Below are 17,559 nucleotides of genomic sequence, written 5' to 3' on the forward strand. Positions count from 1 at the left end.
ATTAGGTCTGAGGGACACACGTAGTTACCAATCCTTAATGGTAACCGATCACACCATAGACTAGCCATATACTCTGCTCCTGGCGAGGTTACTAACATGGGTGACCTAAGGGCTTGGGTTGGCAGTTTATACTTATCAACAAATCCCCGTGATATGTATGACTTAACAAAAACTTACCTATTACTGCATCTGATTGTGCTTCAACCTCCTCCATGTTAACGTGGTTCACCTTTCCCGTATTGAAAGGGTTAGTCTTGTTCCCAGAGCTTCCATTGCCATTTCCATTCTTAGCTTCCGGACATTCATTGGCATAATGCCCAGTCTTGTGGCACTTATAGCAAGTAATGTGGCTTAGATCCTTCTTAGCTGGTGTTGCTGGGTTGGAACGGTTCTGTCTGTTGCTTCCTGCATTACCATTCCCATTCTTGGGGCCACTATGGTTGTGCGAACTTACTCCATTGTGATTGTGAACTCCATGGTTATGCTGAAACGGTCCCCCCGAGTTCGGGGTAAAACGAGGCTTCTGCTGAGCTCCAGAATTGTATTTCCCTTGTCCATACTTCCTCTTGGGGCTGTCAATCTGCTGCTGCTTCCCTTCAATAATGAGAGCTCTATCTACCAACTCCTGGTAGTTGTTGAAGGTTGCCATCATCAACTGCATGCTTAGCTCATCATTCAGTCCTTCTAGAAACTTCTCCTGCTTAGCTGCATCGGTAGCAACGTCATCTGGGGCATAACATGCTAGCTTACTAAAACCATCCACATACTGGCCAACTGTGCGTCCTCCTTGGTGCAAGTTGAGAAACTCACGCTTCTTCATGGCCATAGCTCCTGTTGAAACATGAGCAGTACGGAAAGCCTACTGAAACTAGTCCCATGTAATAGTGTCAATGGGGTACGTGGCTGTCAAATTCTCCCACCATGATGCTACGGGTCCATCAAGCTGATGCATGGCAAACCACACTCTCTCCGCATCTGTGCATCCTGCAGTGGTCAACCCCGTTCCAATCTTGCGGAGCCAATCATCTGCAACTATCGACTCGGTGCTACTAGAGAACACCAGCGGATTGAGCCTCAAGAAACGGGCTAAGTGATCAACAGGTGGTGGTGGTGGGTTGTTGTTGTTATTGTTCCCCTGATTCTGATTCTGGACTAGTATCTGCATCAATGCATTCTTCTACTGGATCAACTGAGTGAGCTCCGGTGGGAAAGAAAATCCATTATCGCGTCTCGGAGGCATCTGAGGGTTTAGAAAGGGTGAGATAATAGAATAGAATGAGGTCTAGAGAGATAAACACTACCCATATGCACATGAGACAAACACAATCATATCACTTCAATCATTCCAAACAAGGGCATACAATGGTCTAACTATCATTACAAAAGTGCTCGGACTATACTATATACATGGGGGAATACTACTACTTTTGTGGTTGTCGACTAGAAAAATTGATCGGTCGAAGATTCCATGATAGCTGCTCCAGCTTCATCAACAAGGTCATCATCACTATCATCAGGGTCTGAGTCGGTGTCTTCGATGATGATGTAGTTCTCCGGGCAAGTGGAATCATCGTCATCTCCTCTTGGCGCGGGGTCTCCCATGAATACTCCGATCTTCTTTATCAGGTCGTCATTCTTCTCCAATAATGTTATAATTTCCTCCTCATATCCATCGCGTGTGGACTTTAGTTCTTCCTCCAGCTCCGTGATCCTGGTCATTGCCTTCTTTAGATCTATCATGCCTCCACACATCTGGTTCTCCTGGCGACGAATGTGCTGGTTTAACTCCTGGATGAAAGCTGCAATAGATCTATCCTTCCTGGTGCTAATCATCTCCCATTTCTCATCTCGGCGCCCACAAATCTGGTAGATAGTATCCTTGAGATCCTTGTGGTTAACTTCTCCAATGCGTCCCATGGTGGTGTGGGCTGCCATGCTCTTTCCTAGACTCCAAGTTGGTGCATGAAAGGAAAACTCTATGGGTTCAGTGACTGGCATGAACGTCCTTCCTGGAACTTGAAATTGAATCATCGAACGCTCCTCCTCTGGTAAAGTGGCGATGTAGGTCCCGGTGAAGCTTGGTACTCCGATGTTCACGTATCTAGTGACTTCCTTCAAGTGGCGTCCGAAAGGTGTATCTACATCCGGTTGCGTGAACTTGTTCCTTGCATCTGCCATCCTAAAGAGTAGAAAAGGGAAAGGAGTTAGAAATGAGAAGAGAGTAGTGATCTAGGGCTTTATCTTAGTGGTCATGTCCTACATTAAGCGTGTGCTCTGATACCATCTTGTAGCGACTAGACCTCAAACAGTCCGATCTCTGTGCATCAGTGTCATCCCTGGATCTGTAATTCTGACACACACAGTACTTGAAGGATTTCTAACAGAGTAGCAATCACACACTTATTACATCGAATGTCTCAAAAGAGAACTTATTACAATAACAGCGGAAGGCTTGGAAGATAAAGCGAGTCCATCAACTCCAACGACATCACTGAGTGAAAGATCACGACCTAAGGCACCTTACTCGTCGTTTGAATTTTTTTGCATAAAGCCAATTTTTTACTACAACAAAGGAATAAATTTTATTTGACTATCATGGTGTAACATCCCAAATTTTCAATTTGGAATGTTATACAAATAGATCTTTATTGCATATCATATTTGTTGTATTTTGATTCGATCCTGGAAATCATACGCAACTCAAGGACCCACGGAGAGAGTTAGGGATTTCAATATTTTCATATTTGAGTTTTCTCAAATTTTGGAAACAGGATCATTTGATTTTATTTATTTTATCTTCAATTATTTCAAATTATAAATTATGAGAGAGGGAATAAAATGACTTTCCAAAATAAAGAAATATTGAGGATTTAATAAAAAATCAAATAAGATTTTATTTTGGATTTTATTGCTATTTTATTTGAATTTAGGAAAAAATGCGTGTTTTTTAAAATTGCCCTTAGGCCCCAAATAAATGTTCATTTAAACCTGCTTGATTTTAGAAGTCGGGGAAAATTTATTTCGAGATTTTTGGAGTCCGTTTAGTATTTCTTTCATTTGATTTTCTGCGCGAAAATTATTTAAAAAAAAGAGTCTGCAACGACCTTGGGCCGTAACCGGCCAGGACTCCGCCTGGCTGGGTCTTTATATACCGCGCCCGGGCTGACCCCCAGCCCAAGCCGCGCCGCGCCCCCAAACCATAACCCTAGCGCGCCGCCACCGCCGCCGCCGCTGCTGCCGCCGTCGATCACCGCCGGACCATGCCGTCGTCGCCGCCGACCACCGCCGCCCTCGCCGGAGCCGCCACCGCCGCCGACCCGCACCCTGAGGTTGACCTCGCCGCCGCCGTTTTTTTTAGAAAAAACCATTTGGTTTTTCCATCGGTTTTTTTTAAGTTCCATTTTTTTATTAGATCGGTTTTTTCCGGTTTAGGTTAATTAGCGAGCGTTCGCTTGTTCGCTCGTTTTAACGAACGCGTTCTTCGTTTAGATCCAATTAACGAACATTCGTTCATTAATCTGTTCGTCGTTTTTATTTTTCTCGGATTTATTCCGCGATTTTTCTGATCGCGATTTCTTATCCGATTTTCGTTTTACTATAACTTTTCGCTCGTTTATCGGAATCAGGAAATTCAAGCGCCTAGAGTTTCGTCTTGAAATACTCTTTCCGAATAATCTACTCAAACAAGTTTTTTCTTCTGTAAAATTTGACTTAGGTCCAGATTAGTAAACAACGCCTGTTTCTTTCGCCGTTTGGCTTTCGTTGCTTCGTTCGATTTGATTCCTTCTTGCAAACCGGAGTTCTTAAGCTGAACTTTTTGGTTCGATCTCTTTTTTGAGTTTTACCTGTGCATTAGATGAGTACTTATTGTATGCTTGTTTGTTTGTTTGCGATAAATTACCCGGATTGCGCTGCTTGCTACTTCGAATCCCTAGGTTTCACGGATCATCAGCAAGGCAAGTAACACTTTGATCATACTTCTTTATTACCTAGTTTTAGGCATTAGATCAATCCTCAAACAATTGCATGATTAGGATCCGATTAATATGTGGGTTTTGGGAAGTAGATGAGGTAGTACCTATTACCTATTTTATTATCAAACCTTTGGGAGTTACTTCTACGTTTGTTTATTATGCCATGCTATGCTAGTAGACGTGGATTCGGTGCGTGAATTTCCATGACAGATGTGAGATTGTTAATTAATGGTTTATTTAAGGTGGCAACTTTAACACACATCTGGGTGCATTGAGGTACCTGGGTATTCCAGGATTGCTTGTTTGTTTTTGGACCGCCACCCAGGCTCAAAGGGATCATAAGATCATTCATGCTAGAAACTTCCGTGTGCAACCACATGCTATTATGGGCTCTAGCATAGTTGATTAAGTCGTGCGAACTCTTATAGTGGTAGACTAGCAGATGTAAGGGAAAGTAGTTGTACAGGTCTACCCATCGTAAGGTGCTAGCACTTCTGAAAGACTATGTCTCGGTCATCCGTTTCTCAAACACCATGTAGTGTGAGAAAACCAACGGAGGAGATCGAGTTGTGTGGGGAAAAGAGCGCAAACCTCTGCAGAGTGTATAAACTAATCATGATTAGCCGTGTCCCCGGTTATGGACATCTTGAGTATGTAGTACTTGGATTATCGTGTGAACCTCGACATGTTACTTTAATTAATATTGTTGGGTTTGTTTAATGATGATTATTTCTAATTGGGATTGAGAATGTTGTCAACCATTCTCAATGTTTAACAACCACCATGATAGTTAAATAAATTTATTCCTTTGCAGTAGGGAAAAATTGGCTTTACGCAAAAACTGTAACCATAGAGCTTTCCACCAGCCATATATGCATGTAGAATAGCATTGTTCTTTCATTACTCTCTATGTGTTACATTGCCAGCATATTCCATGTGCTGACCCGTTTCGGGCTGCAACGTTCATCTTGCAGACTTTTCAGATGATGAGTAAGATGCCTTAGGATCGTGGTTCTATACTCAGTGATGCCGTTGGAGTTGATGGACTCACTTATCTTCCAAGCCTTCTACTGTTATCGTTATTAGATGGCCTTAAGCCATATTTGTTGTAATAAGCTCTCTTTTGAGACATTCGATGTAATAAGTGTGTGATTGCTACTCTATTATAAATCCTTCGAGTATTGTGCGTGTTAGCATTACTGATCCAGGGATGACACTGATGCACAAAGATCAGACTGTTTGAGGTCTGGTCGCTACAAGGTGGTATCAGAGCACACGCTGACTGTAGGACACGACCACTAAGCTAAAGCCCTAGATCACTATTCTCTCTTCTCATTTCTGACTCCTCATCTTTTCTACTCTCTTTTAGGATGGCAGATGCAAGGAACAAGTTCACGCAACCGGATGAAGATACACCCTTTGGACGACACGTGAAGGAAGTCACTAGATACCTGAACATCGGAGTACCAAGCTTCACTGGGACCTACAATGCCACTTTACTTGAAGAGGAGCACTGGATGATTCAAGTTCATGTTCCAGGAAGGACGTTCATGCCCGTCACTGAGCCCATAGAGTTTTCCTTTGATGCACCAACCTAGAGTCTAGGAAAGAGCATGGCAGCACACATCACCATGGGACGTATTGGAGAAGTTTACCACAAGGAGCTTAAGGATACAATCTACCAGATTTGTGGGCGCCGAGATGAGCAATGGGAGATGGTCAGCACTAGGAAGGACAGATCAATTGTAGCGTTCATCCAGGAGTTAAACCAGCACATTCGACGCCAGGAGAACCAGATGTGCGCAGGCATGATGGATCTGAAGAAGGCCATGATCAAAATAACGGAACTGGAGGAAGAACTCAAGTCTACACGCGATGGATATGAGGAGGAAATTGCAACGCTAGTAGAGAAGAATGATGATCTAAAGAGGAAGCTAAGAGTGTTTATGGGATTTCCCGCAACTGGAGAAAGATGGAGATGGCACTTGTCCCGAGAACTACATCATCATCGACGACATCGACTCGGACCCGGACGATAGTGATGATGACTATGTGGATGAAGATGGAGCAGATATCATGGAGTCTTCATCGGAGCAGTTTTTCTAGTAGACCACCATAACAGTAGTAGTATTTCCCTCCATGTATCTAGTATAGTCCGAGCACTTTTGTAATGATAGATAGACCGTTGTATGCCCTTGCTTGTTTGAATGAAGTGTTTTGAGTGCAATTTGTCTCATGTGCATATGGGTATTGTTTTTCCCTCTAGACCTCATTCTATTCTGTATTCTCATCTTTTCTAAACCCTTAGATGCCTCTAAGACGTGACAATGGATTTGCTTTCCCACCAGAGCTCACCCAGTTGATCCAGCAGCAGAATGCATTGATGCAGATACTAGTCCAGAATCAGAATCAGGGGAACAACAACAACAACCCACCACCACCACCACCTGTTAATCACTTAACCCGTTTTCTTAGGCTGAATCTGTCGGTGTTCTCCAGTAGCACCGAGCCGATTGTTGCAGATGATTGGCTTTGCAAGATAGCCAGGGAGTTGACCACTACAGGATGCACAGATGCGGAGAAGGTGCGATTTGCCGCACATCAGCTTGAGGGACCCGCGGGATCATGGTGGGAGAATTTCACAGCCACCTATCCAGTAGACACTGTCACATGGGATCAGTTTCAGGAGGCTTTCCATACCACTCATGTTTCAACAGGAGCTATGGCAATGAAGAAGCGTGAGTTTCGCAACTTACGCCAGGGAGGACGTACAGTTGGCCAGTATGTGGATGACTTTAGTAAGCTAGCACGTTATGCCCCAGATGATGTTGCTACGGATGCAGCTAAGCAAGAGAAGTTTCCGGAAGGACTGAATGACAAGCTAAGCATGCAGTTGATGGTAGCAAGTTTCAATAACTACCAGGAGTTGGTAGATAGAGCTCTCATGATTGAAGGGAAGCAACAACAGATTGAGAACCGCAAGAGGAAGTATGGACAAGGGAAGTACAATTCGGGAGTTCAGCAGAAGCCACGTTTTACCCCGAAATCGGGAGGACAGTTCCAGCATACCCCATGGAGGTGGTAACTCACACAACCATAATGGTTCCAAGAATGGTAACGGGAATGGACGAAGCAATGTCCAAAACCGTACCAACCCCTCGACACCATCCAAGAGAGATCTGAGTGAAGTCACTTGCTTTAAGTGCCAGAAGACCGGACATTACGCCAATGAATGTCCTGAAGGCTAGAATGAAATGGCAATGGAAGCTCTGGGAAGAAGCGAAACCCTTTCAACTGGGGACAGGTGAACCACGTTAATGTGGAGGAGATTGAAGCCCAACCAGATGAAGTAATAGGTAAGTTTTTGGTTAAGTCATTTACTTCACTCGTTCTTTTTTATACTGGTGCATCGCATTCATACAAATCAAGGGGATTTGTGGATAAGTATAAACTGCCCACCAAGGTTCTAGGAACACCCATGCTAGTAACCTCACCAGGAGCAGAGTATATGGCCAATCGAGGATGTTTTCAAGTGCCGTTGAGTATAGGCAAGCATGTTTTCCCCTCGGATTTAATCATTTTGGAATCTCAAGGTTTGGATGTGATTCTGGGTATGGATTGGCTATCGATGTATGGAGGAAACATCAATTGCGCCAGTAAGTCGATTTTGCTTACTACCCTAGAAGGGAGAAGGATAAGGTATGTATCAAGACATGAGCCAAAGAGGATGCACATAAATTCCTTATCAGGAGTTGTGCAGGAGGAAGTACCAGTAGTGAAGGATTTTCCTGATGTATTTCCAGAAGAGTTGTCAGGCATGCCACCGGATAGAGACATCAAGTTTTTGATTGAGCTTTTGCCAGGCACAGGACCAATATCCAAGAGACCATACAAGATGCCTGCAAAAGATTTGGAGGAGATTAAGAATCAAATTAAGGAGTTACTGGATAAAGGTTATATTCGCCCAAGTTCTTTGCCTTGGGGATCGCCAGTACTTCTAGTGGAGAAGAAGTACGGATCATTGAGGATGGTTCTAGACTATCGAGGATTGAATGTAGTAACAATCAAGAACAAGTACCCACTGCCGATGATCAATGACCTGTTTGACCGATTGCAATGAGCAAAGGTACTTTCCAAGATCGATTTGCGATCAGGATACCATCAGTTGAAGATTCAAGAGCAGGATATACCTAAGACGGCTTTTACCACCAGGTATGGGTTGTACGAGTATGTCGTCATGTCATTTGGTCTGACTAACGCACCTGCCTATTTCATGAACATGATGAACAAAGTGTTTATGGAGTTTCTGGATAAGTTCATCATGGTGTTCATTGATGATATTTTGGTCTACTCAAAGAACGAAGAAGAGCACAAGGAGCATTTGTGTTTGGTATTGGAGAAGCTCAAAGAACACCAGTTATACGCCAAGTTCAGCCAATGTGAATTTTTGTTGAAGGAAGTTGGATTCCTCGGACATGTTATATCTGGGGAATGTATAGGAGTAGACCCCACAAAGGTTGTCACTGTGACAAATTGGGTAGCACCAACGACAGTTCGAGAGATCAGAAGTTTTCTTGGACTGGCAGGATACTACCGGAGATTCATTGAGAATTTCTCGAAGATTGCGAAGCCCATGACGGAGTTGTTGAAGAAGGATACCAAGTTCAGTTGGACTGAGCAATGTGAGGCCAGTTTCCAGGAGTTGAAGGAACGTCTAGTTACCTCACCAGTGTTGATTCTGCCAGATCAGAGCAAGGATTACGACGTGTATTGTGACGCTTCATGTCGAGGACTTGGAGCGGTGCTTATGCAGGAGGGGAGAGTTGTTTCGTATGCTCCACGAGAGCTTAAACCTCATGAGTTAAATTATGCCACGCATGATTTGGAGTTAGCAGCCGTAGTGCATGTATTGAAGACTTGGAGACATTTCCTTATCGAAAATCATTGTGAGGTGTACACGGATCACAAGAGTTTGAAGTACATTTTCACGCAGAAGGAGTTGAATCTCCGGCAAAGGAGATGGTTGGAGCTAATCAAAGATTATGATATGAGGTTGCAGTATCACCCCGGAAAGGCTAACGTAGTAGCCGACGTGTTGAGCCGTAAGAGCCATGTAAATACACTCATGACCGCAGGGTTGCCAAAGGATTTAGCCGAGGATCTTTGCGAACTATGTTTAGAGATAGTTCCGAGAGGCTACGTAGCAGCATTGGAGATTCAGTCGACTTTGATGGATAAGATCAGAGAAGCCCAGAAGACGACAAGGAAATTGCCGAGATAAAGGAGAAGATGAGCAAAGGAATAGCTAAAGGTTTTCGTGAGGATGAGCACGATACCTTATGGTTTGAAGACCGTGTTTATCTGCCTTATGACCCGGAGATCAGGAAGTTGATTTTGCAAGAGGCCCATGATTCGCCGTATTCGATTCAACCTGGAAATACCAAGATGTATTTGGATTTGAAGGAGAATTTCTGGTGGACCAGAATGAAGAAGGATATTGCGGAGTATGTAGCAGTTTGTGATGTATGTCAGAGAGTAAAGGCAGAGCATCAGAAGCTAGTAGGATTGTTACAACCATTGCCGATTCCCGAATGGAAGTGGGATAAACTAGGCATGGATTTTATCACGGGATTGCCCAGGACTCGTTCAGGCTATGAATCGATTTGGGTTGTGGTCGATCGTTTGACGAAGGTAGCTCATTTCATTCCAGTGAAGACCACTTACACCAGTGCTAAGTTGGCCAAGATATACATGACCAGGATCATATGTCTGCATGGAGTTCCAAGGAGCATTGTATCAGATAGACAAACCAAATTTACCTCAAAGTTCTGGAATCAGTTGCACAAAACCTTGGGTACCAGGCTAGAGTTCAGTACAACTTTTCATCCGCAGACAGATGGACAGACCGAGAGAGTCAATCAGATTTTGGAGGATATGCTGAGAGCTTGTGCGCTAGATTACGGATCTAGTTGGGACGATGATTTGCCATATGCAGGGTTCTCTTACAACAACAGTTATCAATCCATCTTGAAGATGGCCCCTTTCGAAGCCCTATACGGAAGGAGGTGCAGGACCCCATTATCGTGGGATGAAGTTGGAGACCACCAGTTCTTTGGACCGGATTTGATTATGGAGTCTGAACGGAAAGTGAAGTTGATTCGCGATAGGCTCAATGTAGCCCAGTCCAGACAGAAAGGCTATGCAGATTCAAAACGCAAGGAGACAGTTTACAAAGTCGAAGATAGAGTCTATCTTCGTGTATCACCACTTCGAGGAGTTAAGCGTTTTGGAGTTAAGGGAAAGTTAGCACCACATTTTGTGGGACCATACAAAGTTTTGGAGCATATGGGAGAAGTTGCCTACAAGTTGTAATTGCCTGAGGGATTGTCATGAGTTCATGATGTGTTCCACGTTTCTCAGTTGAAGAAGTGCCACGCAGAGATGGCTGATATACCGCTGAGAGATACCGTGCCGCTAGAGGCGATTCAGTTGGACAGTGATTTGACATGTGAGGAGAAACCAGTCAAGATTCTCGAGTATGGGAGCCGAGTCACCCGCAGCAAGGTAATCAAGTTTTGCAAAGTTTAGTGGAGCCACCACACCGAGGATGAAACCACCTTGGAGAGAGAGGAAGATCTGCTGAAGGACCACCCTCACCTATTTTCTAGCCAACCCAAATCTCGAGTGCGAGATTCATCTTAACGGGGGTAGGTTTGTAACATCCCAAATTTTCAATTTGGAATGTTATACAAATAGATCATTATTGCATATCATATTTATTGCATTTTTTTCGATCCTAGAAATCATACGCAACTCAAGGACCCACGGAGAGAGTTGGGGATTTCGATATTTTCATATTTGAGTTTTCTCAAATTTTGGAAATATGATCATTTGATTTTATTTATTTTATCTTCAATTATTTCAAATTATAAATTATGAGAGAGCGAATAAAATGACTTTCCCAAAATAAAGAAATATTGAGGATTTAATAAAAAAATCAAATAAGATTTTATTTTGGATTTTATTGCTATTTTATTTGAATTTAGGAAAAATGCGTGTTTTTCAAAATTGCATTTAGGCCCCAAATAAATGTTCATCTAAACCGGCTTGATTTTAGAAGCCGGGGAAAATTTATTTCGGGATTTTTGGAGCCCATTTATTATTTCTTTCGTTTGATTTTCTGTGTGAAAATTATTTAAAAAAAAGAGTCTGAACCGACCATGGGCCGTAACCGGCCAGGACTCCGCCTGGCCGGGTCTTTATATACCGCGCCAGGTCGACCCCCAGCCCAAGCCGCCGCCGCGCCGACAAACCCTAACCCTAGCGCGCCACCGCCACCGCCGCTCGCTGCTGCCGTCGCCGCCACTGCTGCCTTCGCCGCCCGCCGTCGCCGCCGACTGCCGCCACCCCGCCGGACCCCGCCACCGTCACCGCCGACCACCGCCGCCCTCGCCGGAGCCGCCGCCGCCGCCGACCCGCACCCCGAGGTTAACCTCGCCGCCGCCATTTTTTTTAGAAAAAACCGTTCGGTTTTTCGTCGGTTTTTTAGTTCCATTTTTTTATTAGAACGGGTTTTTTTGGTTTAGGTTAATTACCGAGCGTTCGCTCTTTCGTTCGTTTTAACGAACTCGTTCTTTGTTTAGATCCAGATAACGAACGTTCGTTCGTTAATCTGTTCGTCATTTTTCTTTTTCTCGGATCTATTCCGCGATTTTTCTGATCGCGATTTCTGATCCGGTTTTTGTTTTAGTATAACTTTTCGCTCGTTTATCGAAATCAGGCGATTAAAGCGCCTGGAGTTTCGTCTCGAAACCCTCTTTCCGAATAATCTACTCAAACAAGTTTTCGCTTCTGTAAAATTTGACTTAGGTCCAGATTAGTAAACGAAGCCTGTTTCTTTCGTCGTTTGACTTTCGTTGCTTCGTTCGATTTGATTCTTTTTGGAAACCGGAGTTCTTAAGCTGAACTTTCTGGTTAGATCTCTTATTTGAGTTTTACCTATGCATGAGATGAGTACTTATTGTATGCTTGTTTGTTTGTTTGCGATAGAGTAGCCGGATTGCGTCGCTTGCTACTTCGAATCCCTAGGTATCATGGATCATCAGCAAGGCAAGTAACACTTTGATCATACTTCTTTATTACCCGGTTTTATGCATTAGATTAATCCTCAAACAATTGCATGATTAGGATCTAATTAATATGTGGGTTTTGGGAAGTAGATGAGGTAGTACCTATTACCTGTTTCATTATCAAACCTTTGGGAGTTACTTCTATGTTTGCTTATTATGCCATTCTATGCTAGTAGATGTGGATTGGGTGAGTGAATTTCCATGACAGATGTGAGATTGTTGATTAATGGTTTATTTAAGGTGGCAACTTTAAAACACATCTGGGTGGATTGAGGTACCTGGGTATTCCAGGATTGCCTGTTTGTTTTTGGACCGCCACCCAGGCTCAAAGGGATCATAAGATCATTCATGCTAGAAACTTCCGTATGCAGCCACATGCTATTATGGGCTTTAGCATAGTTGATTAAGTCGTGCGAACTCTTACAGTGGTAGACTAGCAGATGTAGGGGAATGTAGGTGTACAGGTCTACCCATCGTAAGGTGCTAGCGCTTCTGAAAGACTATGTCTCGGTCATCCGTTTCTCAAACACCATGTAGTGCGAGAAAACCAACGAAGGAGATCGAGTCGTGTGGGGAAAAGAGCGCAAACCTCTGCAGAGTGTATAAACTAATCATGATTAGCCGTGTCCCCGGTTATGGACATCTTGAGTATCTAGTACTCGGATTATCATGTGAATCTCGACATGTTACTTTAATTAATATTGTTGGGTTTGTTTAATGATGATTATTTCTAATTGGGATTGAGAATGCTGTCAACCATTCTCAATGTTTAACAACCACCATGATAGTTAAATAAATTTATTCCTTTGCAGTAGGGAAAATTGGCTTTACGCAAAAACTGTAACCATAGAGCTTTCCACCAGCCATATATGCTTGTAGAATAGCATTGTTCTTCAATTACTCTCTATGTGTTACATTGCCAGCATATTCCATGTGCTGACCCGTTTAGGGCTGCAACGTTCATGTTGCAGACTTTTCAGACGACGAGTAAGATGCCTTAGGATCGTGGTTCTATACTCAGTGATGCCGTTGGATTTGATGGGCTCACTTATCTTCCAAGCCTTCCGTTGTTATCGTTATTAGATGGCCTTAAGCCATATTTATTGTAATAAGCTCTCTTTTGAGACATTCGATGTAATAAGTGTGTGATTGCTACTCTGTTATAAATCCTTTGAGTATTGTGCATATCAGCATTACTGATCCAGGGATGACACTGATGCACATAGATCAGACTGTTTGAGGTCTGGTTGCTGCACATGGTGGCTGTTAAACACTGAGAAGGTAGTTCCCCTCTCAATCCCAATTAAGCATCATCATTTAAACCCAACAAATTAAATTAAGAGTGATGAGATCCACAGGATAATGAAAGAAACTAGATATTCAAAACGTCCATAACCGGGGACACGGCTAACCATGATTAGTTTGTACAATCCGCAGAGGTTTGCGCACTTTTCCCCACAAGACTCGATCTCATCCGTTGGATTTCTCGCACTACATGGTGTTTGAGAAACAAATGACCGAGACACAGTCTTTCAGAAGCATTAACTCTTTACTCTGGGTAGACAGTACCAACCTACATCCCCTACATCTGCTAGTCTACGACTGAAAGAGGTCACGCAACATACTCAACTATGCTAGAGCCCATAATAGCTTCCGGCTGCACATGGAAGTTTCTAGCATTAATAATCTTATGATCCCTTTGAGTCTGCGTGGCGGTCCATAGGAGAATCACACGGTACCCCGGGATTTCCAAAAATACAAGCAACACTGGGTTCCCCAGGTGCCTCAACCCAGATGTGTATTAAAGTAGCCACCTTAAGTTAACCATTAGGGAACAAAACTCACATCTATCATGGATATACTCACCCAATCCACGTCTACTAGCATAGTATAGCAGTATAAGCAACGTAGAAGTAACTCCCAAAGGTTTGGTAATAAACAGGACAATTAGGTACTACCTCATCTACTTCCCAAAACCCACATATTAAACAGATCCTAACCATGCAATTTTTTTAGGATTGATCTAATGCAATAAAACTGGATAGTAAAGAGGGTTTTGAGATGAAACTCGAGGCGCTTGAATCGCCTGATTCCGATAAACGAGCGAAAAGATAAACTGACGAACAGGCTAACGAACGAACGTTCGCTGTGTGCGGCTAAACGGTGAAAATCGTTTGTTGAAACGAATGAATGAACGGGCGTTCACTAAATAACTAAACAGAAAAAAATAAAACCGATCTATTAAAAAAATTAACCAAGGTTTCTAAAAAAACCGACGGTTTTTTCACAAAAACCTCCGCGGCGGCGGCGGCTACCTCTGGCTTGTCCGGCGAGGTCCGACGGGGTCGGCGAGGGTCGGACGGCGGCGGCGGACGGCAGACGGCGGCATCGGGCGGCGGATGGCTAGGGTTAGGGTCTAGGGCGGCGCGGGCTTCAGTAGGCTGGGGCGGCTCGGGGCGGCGCTATATAAGAGGCCGACTGGGCGGAGTCCTGGCTGGTTACGGACCAGAGTCGGTTTGATTTTTTTTAATAATTCCATGCAGAAAAACAAATAAAAGAAATACTAAACAAACTCCAAAAATCCTGAAATAAATTTTCCCCATCCTCTAAAAATATAGCGGACAAAGTGAACATTTATTTAGTCCTATAATGCAATTTTAAAAAACACATATTTTTCCCAATTCAAATAAAATAGCGATAAAACTCCGAATAAAAATCTTATTTGATTTTTAATATTAAATCTCCAATATTTCTTTATTTTGGGAAAGTCATTTTATTCCCTCTCTTTTATTTTTAATAAAGAAATATACGAAGAGAAAATAATTAAAATCAATTGATCCTCTTTTCAAAAATTCGAGAAAACTCAAATATGAAAATAACGAAATCCCCAACTCTCTCCGTGGGTCCTTGAGTTGCGTAGAATTTTAGGATCAAGCCAAAATGCAATAAAATATGATATGCAATGATGATCTAATGTATAACATTCCAAATTGAAAATTTGGGATGTTACAGGTGGCATGTCAAGTTCCAAGCAAGCGACACCTTCCTAGACTCGTCCTTCGGCAAGCACCTACAAGAACCAGACTCCCTCTTCATCGGCACCACTGGATGACCCCGTCAAGAAAAGTTCTCTCAAGTACTTCACATGTGGTGGACGCGGAAACAAGTCCTTCCAATGCACCAACTGGCACACCATGATTGTTAATGATGATGGCACATATGACTCCATGAGTGAAGACGAGATGGAAGCTCTCAAGCACGTCGCCATGCACCGTCAAGTGAATGAAGAAGAAGATGCTCAAGTCTATTGCGACAATGATTCATGTCCTGCTCTTGTGGTATCCAATGTCTTAACACTTTAACACCAACAAGACGAAGACCAAAGGTGTCACATCTTCGATACCAAGGCCGGCATCAATGGAAGCTCCGTGAAAGTCATCATCGACGGAGGAAGTTGCCACAACTTGGCAAGTGAGGATCTATGTCCCAAGCTGCAATTGCTCAAGAAGAAGAATCCTAGCCCCTACAAGGTCCAATGGCTTAGTGAATCCGGCACCATTCAAGTGGAGCACCCCGTGCATGTTTTGTTCAAGTTCGGCGCTTACAAGGACACCTTGGAGTGTGATGTGGTTCCTATGTTCATGTGCCATATTCTCTTGGGAAGACCTTGGCAATTCAACCGCGGCATCATCCACAACGGAAGAACAAACCAGTATAGCTTGAAGATGAAGGGAACATAGTACGTGCTACGAACTATGTCACCAAGCCAAGTGGTCTCCGACAAGCAAGCATCCACCCATCATGGAGAGACTAGTGAGAGAGTGAACCACCACAAAGAGAGTGAGTGCCACAAGACCAAATTGAGCGACTCTATAAAAAGAGAGATGAGAGAAGTGTGTGAGAACCCATCGAGTGTCATCCACTATGTCCTAGTGTGCAAAGGTGAGGTGGAAAAGACTAACACTCCTAACCCCTTCCTCTCGTGTTGTCTAATTTGTTGCTGGAATTCGCGGATGCCTTCCCCGATGAGCTACCTCCCGGTATTCCTCCTCTACATGGCATCGAACACCGGATCGACCTCATCCCCGGCGCACCTCTTGCTAACAAGGGTCCATACCGCGTCAACCCCGAAAAAACCAAAGAAATACAAAGGAAAATCCAACATCTCATAGACCATTGACATGTGCATGACAGTTTTAGTCCTTGTGTCGTACCGGTCATTCTTGTGCCAAAAAGAGACGATAGCTTTCGCATGTGTTCCGATTGTAGACCCATAAACGCTATCACCGTTCACTATAGGCATCCCATTCCACGCCTTGATGACATGCTAGATGAGCTTAGAGGCGCCACATTTTTCACAAAAATTGAACTTAAAAGTGGATCTTATCAAATCCGCATACAGGAAGGTGATGAATGGAAAACCGCTTTCAAAACAAAATTTGGTTTGTATGAGTGGCTAGTTATGCCTATGGGCTTATCGGAAGCACCTAGTACTTTCATGTGTGTTATGCATTATGTGCTTCGTCCTTACATTGGTGTGTTTGTTGTGGTCTACTTTGATGATATTCTTGTGTTTAGCAAATCCCTCAAAGAGCATGTAAATCATCTTAGGGCCATTTGGCAAACTCTTAGAAAAGAGCATCTTTATGCAAATGTGGGCGTTGTTGTGTCTTCCAAGGGTGTTCATGTTGATGAGTCTAAAACTGAAGTAATTAAAACTTGGCCAAAACCCACTAATTTGCAATAAGTGTGTAGTTTCCTTGGCCTAGTGAGTTTTTATCGTTGCTTTGTGAAAGACTATAATAGTACTGCCGCACCGTTGCATGCTTTAAGTAAGAAGAATGCACCTTTGTTTGGGGACCATCTCAATCTACCGCATTTGAGGATCTCAAATGTTTGCTTACACATGCCCCAATTCTTGCATTGCCTAATTTAAACAAAACTTTTGAGGTTCATTGTGATGCTAGTGGTAATGGAATTGGTGGAGTTTTGATGCAAGAAAAGCGACCCATTGCATACTTTAGTGAAAAACTTTCCGGTTCTAAACTCAACTATTCCATCTATGACAAAGAATTGTATGCTTTAGTGCACCTTTTGCATGTTTGGGAGCATTATCTTCGTCCACATGAATGTGCAATACATAACGATCATGAGACACTAAAGTACCTTAAAGGTCAAACCAAGTTGAATAAATGGCACGCTAAATGGCATGAATTTATTGAATCTTTTCCTTATGTGATCAAATACATTAAGGGTAAAGAAAATGTTGTGGTGCATGCTCTTTCCCGCAAGTGCATGTTATTTACTCAACTTGAGTTGAATGTTATTGGCTTTGAACATGTTAAAGATCTTTATGCGCATGATCCTACGTTTGCGTTTGCTTATGCCAAATGTCTTGCTAACACTTGTTGGGAGAACTATTATCTCAAGAATGGATCCCTTATGCGCGCTAACTA

This window comes from Triticum dicoccoides, chromosome 3B (genome assembly GCF_002162155.2).
Source record: "Triticum dicoccoides isolate Atlit2015 ecotype Zavitan chromosome 3B, WEW_v2.0, whole genome shotgun sequence".
NCBI classification, from domain to species: Eukaryota; Viridiplantae; Streptophyta; class Magnoliopsida; order Poales; family Poaceae; genus Triticum; species Triticum dicoccoides.